The sequence below is a fragment of the Alexandromys fortis genome, unplaced genomic scaffold (genome assembly GCF_014885135.2).
Source record: "Alexandromys fortis isolate MF-2015 unplaced genomic scaffold, M_Fortis_MF-2015_v1.1 scaffold_54, whole genome shotgun sequence".
Taxonomy (NCBI): Eukaryota; Metazoa; Chordata; class Mammalia; order Rodentia; family Cricetidae; genus Alexandromys; species Alexandromys fortis.
In genome coordinates, this window is record NW_026067958.1 from 1,741,771 (window position 1) to 1,751,198 (window position 9,428).

Consider the following 9,428-nt stretch of genomic DNA (forward strand, 5'->3'; position numbering starts at 1 on the left):
TAAGTCGGGGGCTGAAGAGATGACCTAGTTGGTACGACGCTTACCAAGCACACTTGAGAACCTGAGTTCATTCCCCGTGACCCACACTGTGGAAGGAGAATACTGACTTGTGAGAGGTGTCCTCTGATTACCACATACATACCATCGAACATGTGTCATTCCCACCCCTGCAGCTCAATACACATTTTTAAAGCCATGCTCATAATCCCAGTCTGGGGAGGTGGAGAGGAGGATCCCTGGGGCTTTCTGACCAGTCAGCCTAGCTGAATCGGGGAGCCCCAGCCAGATTCAGAGACCCTATCTCAAAAGCAAAGCAGAAAGCAAATGAGAAAGACTCCTGAAGTTGACCTCTGGCCTTCTCCCTCTGCAAACACATACTCATTTGCATGTATGTACACACACACACACACACACAAACACACACACAACACATCCCAAGTTCTTAAAGCAATAGAAGACTACCCATTTCTAAGTGACAGTTCGAAGACCTGGGCATATACTGTCCAATAGAAACACAGCAAGGGTTTCAAAAGTGAGCCACACATATCATTTTCAATCTTCTGGTATTTTTCCAAGACAAAAATAAAATAAAATAAAAATAATTGGTAATCTATTTTATTCAACCCATTTTATCCAAACTATTGTTTCAACATGTGATCAATATTTGTTTTAAATTAAGCAGCGTTCCCATTTGTTTGTTGGTTGTATACTAAGACTCCGAACCTCAGTGTCTATTTTCATCCTCACAGCATCTCTCCGAATTACCCTGGTACTGGGACTGGAGAGATGGCTCAGAGATTAAGAGTACTTGCTGCTCTTGCAGAGGACCAGAGTTTGGTTCACAGCATCTCTATCACACAGCTCACAGCTGCCTGTAACTCCAGCTCCAGGGAATCTGAAGCTGCCTTCTGTTTTCCACAGGTACCCACACCCACAGGCAGATACACAAACATGCATATAAATAAAAAATAAAAAAGAGAACTATTCCGGTGCAAACAGGACCTTTCTTTGGTGTGCGGTTTGACAGTGTGATGCTCACACACCCAAAGAGAGAAAAGAAGCTTGTATAAGGTCAGGGTCAAAGCCCTGGACACAGGTTGGCACTTGCTAATTCTGAAGGGCTCCAGGAAATACTGACGACGCCAAATCTGAGAGCCAAGAACAGCACCACATTCTGCTGCTGTCCAAATGTGCCTTTGCCATGGCTCCCAGAAACTGGAGGCTGACGAATGGCATCACCGAGACAGAAAGGCAAAGGGAACAGAGAGTCTAGCAGATGGAGAAGGAGGAGAAGGGAACAGAAAGAGGCATGAACTTGGGGTGGGAGGAAAGGGTGGCAACCACAGGACAAACAGGAGTTTAAACGCCCCCAGAAGGCACACAGTGGGGTGTGGAAGAAGTCAGAACAGGAAACACAGCAGTAAAAAAGGGAGGAAAAGAAAAGGGCCCCACAGACTTGGCCAAGGGCAGCTGAGGTCAGCCCAGGGCCCGAAACAAATTTCATAAAAAACCAAGTGCCTGGAAAAACCAAGAGAGCCAACTCAGGGACAAATGTCAGCTATGTCATTGACACTGTATCATGACAGAAGTAGAATGTTTTATTTTATACTAACAAATTAATTCAATTGCTTAATCAACTTGAGGTCAGCTAAGTCTGCTTGTGGATGGGGTGCTAAGGGAGAGAACGCAGGGCCTTGCGTATGCTAAGCTTGCAGTCTACCAGTGAAGTCCCCTCCCAGCGCTCTGACTATGCTTCCACACTCAGTGCCAGCAGCCTGAGTCCAAGAAAGTCACAAGGTTGCTTCTTGCTTATATGTGTGCATGGTTTTAGTGTGTGCGCAAGGGTGGGTGGGTAGCAGAAGTTGACATCGGGTGTCTTCTGTCATTCTCCACCCTCCAATATTTGGTAAGAGTCTATTATTGAACCTAGCTTTCGCTGATTAGCTAGACTAGGTGCCCAGTAAGCTCCAGTGATCTTGTCCCTGGAGTTAAAAGTGTGAGTTCCACTTTTGTGGGGGTTCTGGAGATCTCAGTCCAGTCTTTGTGTTTGTGTGCCAAACACATAAAAAAAATGACTGAGCTATCTCTGTAGCCCTAATTATTTTATTATTGTTGTTTGTTTGCTTTTTGAGACAAGGTCTCCCTATGTATCCCCAATCGGCCTCATACATAGACCAGGCTCGCCTTAAACTCCCTGAGATCCACCTGCCTCTGCCTCCCAAGTGCTGGGATTAAAGGCAAAGCAGCACCACGCCCAGAGATTGTTTTAGTTTTTAAGACAAGATCTCACATTGTATCCCATTCTGGCCTTGAACTCTGCTCCTCCTGCCTCAGATTCCCCCAAAGGCTGGGATTACAGGCATGGAAGGTGAGGACCATTTCCTGTGAAGACTGCAAAGGCGGCCCCAAATGGAAACTAATCTAGTAATTTGTGTGAGCGTCTTTATGTTTCACATTTCCTGGCCATACTTCTTCCTCTTCAGGGCCTATGGGCTCAAGCTTGTCAGATGAGATTTTCTTCCCATTTCAAATAATGAACCAAAAAAAAATGTCTTAAGGCAAAATAGCATCCTCAGCAATCCATGCTAAAACATGAGCTTGTTCTCAGCAAAGGGGCTGAGGTTTGGCTCCAGGAAGGGGGCTTTTCCTTCCTCGACAGTGACTCATCAGGCGGGGGAAAGTGTTGAGCCTGCTCTCTACCAACGTTTTACAAACGTTCTCTGTACAGAGTGTGCCCATTAGCGGCAGGCATCAGCACTAGAGTGTTCTTCAGCATGAGTAATACGAATTAAGTGAAACGAATGGGACTGGCCTCGCGGAGATGGATAGAGAAATAAGCCTTCATTATATAAAAAGGAAACCTGAGCACTCTGCTCCCCCACACACACCCCCCACCGCTGCTGCCACCGCTTGCATAGCCTCCGCCAATAAAAACAGGTTTCGGTGCTCAAATCAAACAGGATGGCGATGTAAAGTAACAAGAGAAATTCAAGCGCAAAGGTAATACATGGTAACTAGAATTTAACGACATGAAAAGAGCTTTCTGGTGTTTTGCTACGTCAGAAAAAGAAATACATGTTACAAGACTGGTTTCCTGTGATCTCATTTTTCACTAATTTTATGTCAATACTCAGAGAGTGAGCGGCCCCCCCCCCGGAAAGAAGCGCTGAAATGGTAACAGAGGCAGGATTGTGCTCTGTGTTTTCCTTCCTGTCTACCTGGTGGTTTTCTTAATTAGCCAAAGCGGGGTCTCACTATGTAGCCCACGTCGGGCCTCCAAGTCCTGATTCCCCTGTCCTTCCAGGGCTAGGGTTTCCTCCACACCCAGCTCATGAGCACTGTTTTAGCTAGAAAGGTCAACAAAGCAGAAGATGGACCTGTCGTGGAGACTGCTGTGTGTCACCTCCCTCTGCCCAGTCAGGCTCCACCACCTGGCCTCCCATTCTCCCTCTGCCTCATCCGGCTCCACTGGCCTGGCCTTCTCTCTTTCTCTCTTTCTCTCTCTCTCTCTCTCTCTCTCTCTCTCTCTCTCTCTCTCTCTCTCTCTCTCTCTCTCNCTCTCTCTTTCTTCCTCTCTCTCTCTCTCCCTCTCTCTTCCTCTCTCTTTCTTCCTCTCTCTCTCTTCCTCTCTCTTTCTCTTTCTTCCTCTCTCTCTCTCTCTCTCTCTCTTTCTCTCTCTCTCTCACACACACACACACATTCAAATCTATCTCTTGATCTCTTGTATCACTAGAGGTGGGGGAGAGGGGAAACAAGAACTAAAAAGGAATTAGTGACCAGTTTGAATAGATTTGGTTTTGTTCTCCAGTTAGGAACCTGCCTGTTGATGCCCAGTCATTACACCACAGCCCTTGTTCTGCCTGCTAACAAGAACAGAAGGGCAGGGAGAGGTCAAAAGCAGCCAGGAAAAGAAATACAGGTCCCCACCCATTCCTGAGAGTCCTGATGGTCAGGGAAGAATGAGGGTGTGGATCCTGAGAACTCGGTGCTCTCCATCTGAGAAGAGGTAGCCACCGAGCCCAGAATGTAGAATTTTAGTCTCTCTCTGCCCCAGGTTCCACAGACTTGTCATGAAGCTCTCGTGGTTTGTGCTCTAAAATGTGTACAGGAAAGGTCCTTCTTTCTGATCTTTGGAAGACTCAGTTTCACTTCTCCTTTCTGCTTCAATGAGGGGCTTTCGGGTCTATCTCTGAGGCCTGGAGAATTCCTGAGGACATTCACTGAAAGGGATGAGAGATCTATGTTGTGGTGGTCTCAACGCCTGGCATTTATTTTCTTTAATTCCCATTTGTATATGTAAATTCTCATTACACAGTCAAACAGCAAAGCAAAATTATTGTTATTTTAAAACTTCAGGCGAAATAATTATACACTCTGAAAAATATATATTTACACAAAAGTCTTAGGTCCATTAGATCTATGAGACCACACTGATATATAAACAGAACACACAATCCTTCCCTTTTAAAAGTGCCTGTATATACACGTGTATAAATGCTGAATTTTCTCAATATATGCCTAAATATATACATTTTTGCATTAAAATATCCGAAGGGTGTTTGTCAAGGTGTTGACTACAGTCACTGTTGAACTGAGAGATTCAGTCCATGCAGGCTGCATAACAAAACACCATAAAGAAGAGAAGTTTAATCTTTGCCATTCTAAAGGCTGGGTGGTCACAAAGAAGGCAGGCTCATTGTGTGATAAGGGCCCACTGTCTTACAGACCTCGTCCTGTATCTTCCCGTGATGGGTGAGATGAGGACCTTCTCTCTGTGTGCGGGTGTGTTTGTCCATGTATGTGCAGGTACAGGGAAACCTCAGGTGTGGCTCCTCAGGAGCCGTCTGTCTTGTTTCTTAGACAAATCTCTCTGGCTTGGGGCTCACCCAGCGGGCCGGGCTGTCTGTCACTCAGCAGATGTGTAGCATTGCTCCCATCCACTGGAGCTCTGCTCTCACAGTCCCATTTCCTCACAAAGACCCCGCGCCCCGACACTAGCTTCCCAAGACACGGAACTGCAATACATGATTGGAAAACACATACATTCAGGGGAAGTTTTCGTCTCTGTGCATGTGTGCATATGTGTGTCTCCTCAACATACATGTCCGTTAATAGTATTTTCTAACTTACCTATATGCTCATATCACAGGGCAGGTTTATTTAATGGACACAAATCCAATGGTATCGATACATCACCTAACACACAGTAGGCACTTCATAAACACTTCCTTCCATTTCTCTTGAAATATGGAACTGGGAAGCATTTATTGAGCACTTAGTTCATACCAGGTGCTGGAGCAAAAGTCTTACATAAATGTATTGTCTCACTTAAAAGTACAGCAAGCATTCGAATATTGATTATTGCCCCCTTTTAAAAGATGAGAAAATTAGTACATAGAAATGCAAGAATGTCCCAGAATCGATAAATGGCAAAACCAAACCATAGGATCAGCAGTATAGCCAGAACCCTTCTCACCCTAGGAAAGAATAGTTTCAACTGCAAAATTGAAAATTTTTCCCAGAGTTGGGCTAATATCTCTTGTATTCAAAACTATTTTCTTTTTTAAATTTTTATCTATTTAATTTTATGTGCGTGTGTGCATGCATATCTGTGTACCACATACATGTTGGAACCTGTGAAGGTCAGAAGAAGGCTTGCAAAGGTAGTTACAAATGGTCACGACCTGCCATGTGGGCGCCAGTCCTCAGCAAAGACAATAAGACTTTTAGCCTCTGAGCCATCTCTACAGCCCCTCATAACTATTTTCTATCTGTTGCCTTTTTAAATATCTTTTTGTCTGCCACTATTTTTTGCCTATTTCTTTGAACAATTAATATGATTCCATTTTTTTTAGTCTACTCTTAACACATAAACAACGTCTTTCTTATTTTTAGGTGTTGCCTTCAAGTTTGTAAAATACTTTTAAAACAAGCTCACTTTCAGATAAATAGTGAAAGAAACATCAAATGTCCCAGATTCATCCCTACCACCCATCATCACCTTTCACCCTCCTTATCTATGAGCCATAGTCACTACACTGCATTGTTGCTACTGCTTTGAATGAAGCTCTGGGAGCAGGTAAGGATGAGAGAGTTGGGAAGGTGGCTCAGGTCTGGCTTCACAGACAGAAGACCTGACTGGGTACAAAGCCCAGAGCCCATGGGAAGCCAGGCATGACCGTGTGTGTTTCTGATCCCAGTGCTCAGCAGCAGGAGGAAGAAAAAAAGATGCAAAATTCCAGGAAGTTCACTGGCCCAGCAGCCTGGCTACAGTGTCAAAACAAGGAAATCCAGTCACCAGCACCTCAGGTGGTCCTCTGACTGCCACAGAGAGCCAGAGAGAAATGGGGGGGGGGGGGAAGGAGAGAGAAGAGAGGTGAGGAAGAGGGAGGGCTGGCAAGATGGTTCCCACTAAACCTAGGAGTTCCATCCCCGGGAATTGCATGGTCACTGGAGAGAACTGGCTCCCAGGAGCTATCTTCAGACCTCCACACTCATGCCACAGCGCTTGCACACGTGAGTGCACATACGTACAATAAATAAATAAATGTAAAAACATTTTTTAAAAAGAACTGTTTTTGTTCGTGTTTTCCTTTTTTAACCCTCTTGCTTTGTTCATTCGTGTAGGCCCGAGTTTCTGACATGGGTGATTTTCTTTCTGTCTGAAGAATTTCTTTTCACAGTCCGGGCACTGCTGGCCCTCTGGCGACAAGCTCCCTCTGTAAAAAGCCTTTCTTTCTCCCTACTTCACCTGGGAAGAATACTGTACTAGGTCTCGAGTTTCAGGAAGACAGTTTTCTCCCTTCAAGTTTAAATATTTGACTCCATCCTTTTTGCTTTCATAATTTTTGAAAAGAAGTTCAATTTAGCCCCTATCCTTGTTCCTCAGTAGGCGAGGTTTATCTTTCTCTGAGCACTAAGTATTCCCCTGTCTTTGGTTTTCTGAAGTTGAGTATGATATGCCTACGTACATAGCGTTTCCTGCATCCCCCGAACCTGCGGTTTGGTATCAATCATTGATTAACGAAGTTCTCAGATAGTGTGCACAGCGCATTTCTTCTGCTCCTTCCTTCCTCTTTTCCTTTGGTATTCCCACTGTGCCTACGCTGCACCTTTTGTAATTGTCCTGCAGTTCTTGGCCATGCTGCTTGTCTTTTCCCTGTGGATTTGTTTTGGAAGACTCTGCTGACATCTCTTGAAACTCAGCGACTCCATCTGCAACAGCAAACATAATAACCATGAGCCCGCTGAAGGCTCTCTCCTCTCTCCCACTCCTTCTTAGAGTCTGTTTTCGCTTCTGCAGCCTCTTGCTTCCCATACTGCCCACCATTCCCACTGCAGCTCTAAGAACATCAACGTTTGCTTCTTTTAAATATGGCTGATAGAGTTGTCTTGACTTCCCAGACGGATAACTGCAGCATCTCTGCCATATTTGAGTCTGCGCTGATGCTTGTCCTGTCTCTTCAATTGTGTTACCTTTCAGTCCGCCTGTGGTTTCTCCTTAGAGGTGGGATGTGCTGGGTGGAGCAAGTGGCTTCAGTGTGAGCTTCTGTGCACTTACTTGTGCACACGGCTAAAGTCTGCTGCAGCTTCCCGCTGCTTTTGTTTCCTCTCTACTGACTCCTATCTTCCAGTTTCCCTACCTGAAGACCTCCTTGGAAATAAGATCTGAGAAGCACAGCTCTTTTGTTGTGTTTCTTCATCTTGTGTGTTGATAGTGAGGAGGGGAAGCCTTTTCTCATCCCTGGATTGGGTTTCAGTGTTTTAAAGAGCTAAGGCTCTTGACTGTGGCCTTTAGAATCACATCACAGGTTCCATCTTCCCCTTAGAGGATGCAGGAAGGAAATGGGGCTAAAGTTGGGGACTTACCCTTTTCCAAGGGGGCACAAGCTCCATAAAACTCCATCTGTTAGGCTCTGATAAAATAGTTTCTCTTGGCTTCTCTTCGCAATAAACAGCGGTGCCTGCTGCCACTCACGGCTGTCCATGGTGCTCTTAGTGACTGTTAAGTGATCAACCCTAAGCAGGACACTTATGCTACCTCCCCTAAGGCTTGAAAAACCGTGCAGAGGAACTCAGGACCGTGAGGGGTGCACCCACACACTGAGAAAATGTGGATGTTCTATCGGGAACTCACCAAGGTCAGCTGGCCCGGGTCTGAAAAAGCATGGGATAAAACCGGACTCGCTGAACATAGCGGACAATGAGGACTACTGAGACCTCAAGAACAATGGCAATGGGTTTTTGATCCTACTGCACGTAATGGCTTTGTGGGAGCCTAGGCAGTTTAGATGCTCACCTAACTAGACATGAATGGAGGTGGGTGGTCATTGGACTTCCCAAAGGGCAGGAAACCCTGATTGCTCTTTGGGCTGACGAGGGAGGGGGACTTGATAAAGGGAGGGGGAGGGAAATGGGAGGCAGTGGCGGGGAGGAGGCAGAAATCTTTAATAAAAAATTAATTAAAAAAAGAAAGAAAGAAAAACCTTGCAGAGGAGGGGCAGGAGGAATGTAAGAGCCAGAAGTCAGGAGAAGGCTGCAGAGCGCTATCTTCTGTAGGTGAGAGGACCACAGGAGCCACAGCTGCCTGCACTGGACCCGTGCAAGACTGAGCCTGCCAACAGCTGGTCATGAGGAACTACAGTTCTCTGGGGTGATTGGTGGATGCTGGGTAGGGAGCTGTCATTGATTTCAGCCACTGGCGAGCCCACCAGGCTCCCATGGAAAGTTCCATATCCATCATTATGTGCCTGGTTAAACTGGTGAGTAGGTCACAAAACAAAAAGACAGAACTTTAGAAAGAGACTAGCAAGGGGGGAGGGGCGGGGGGGTTCGTGGAGGTGGGAGAGGGAGAAGGTAGAGAGTGAGAATTCATTATACACAAGAGATTTATCTAAAAGTAAATTGCAAAAGCATAAATTTAACTAAAAATAAAAAGGTTGTTTTTAAAAAAGTGTTCTTTTGTTTACAACAGAATGTTCTGGCTGCTTCAGAATGGATCCTTTGCTGTTTCCCACCAGAAGCACAGAGCATCTTCCTCTGATCTTTACCATGGGAGCCTGGTAAGTCACAAATGGTGGAGCGGCTGTAAGACAAGGCCCCACTGAGGTTCTGCCTCTCGAGCCACTCCCCGGTGGCTGTAAGACAAGGCCCCACTGAGGTTCTGCCTCTCGAGCCACTCCCCGGTGACAATGCAGGTTTTCCTACCTTCGCTCCTGTCCGCTGTGACTCTGTATCCACCTAGCTTTCTCTCCAGTTCTGGAAGCAGGGGTTTACTTTGGACCTAAACTCCTGCCCGGTCCTAAGAAGAGTTTGTACAGCTCTTTCATTGTCAGGTGGATAGGAGTGCAATTTAATCACCATCTTTGCACATCCAATCAGAAGTCAGAACTTGTTGGCTAACTCTTTACCTGGGGTGAAGGTGCATA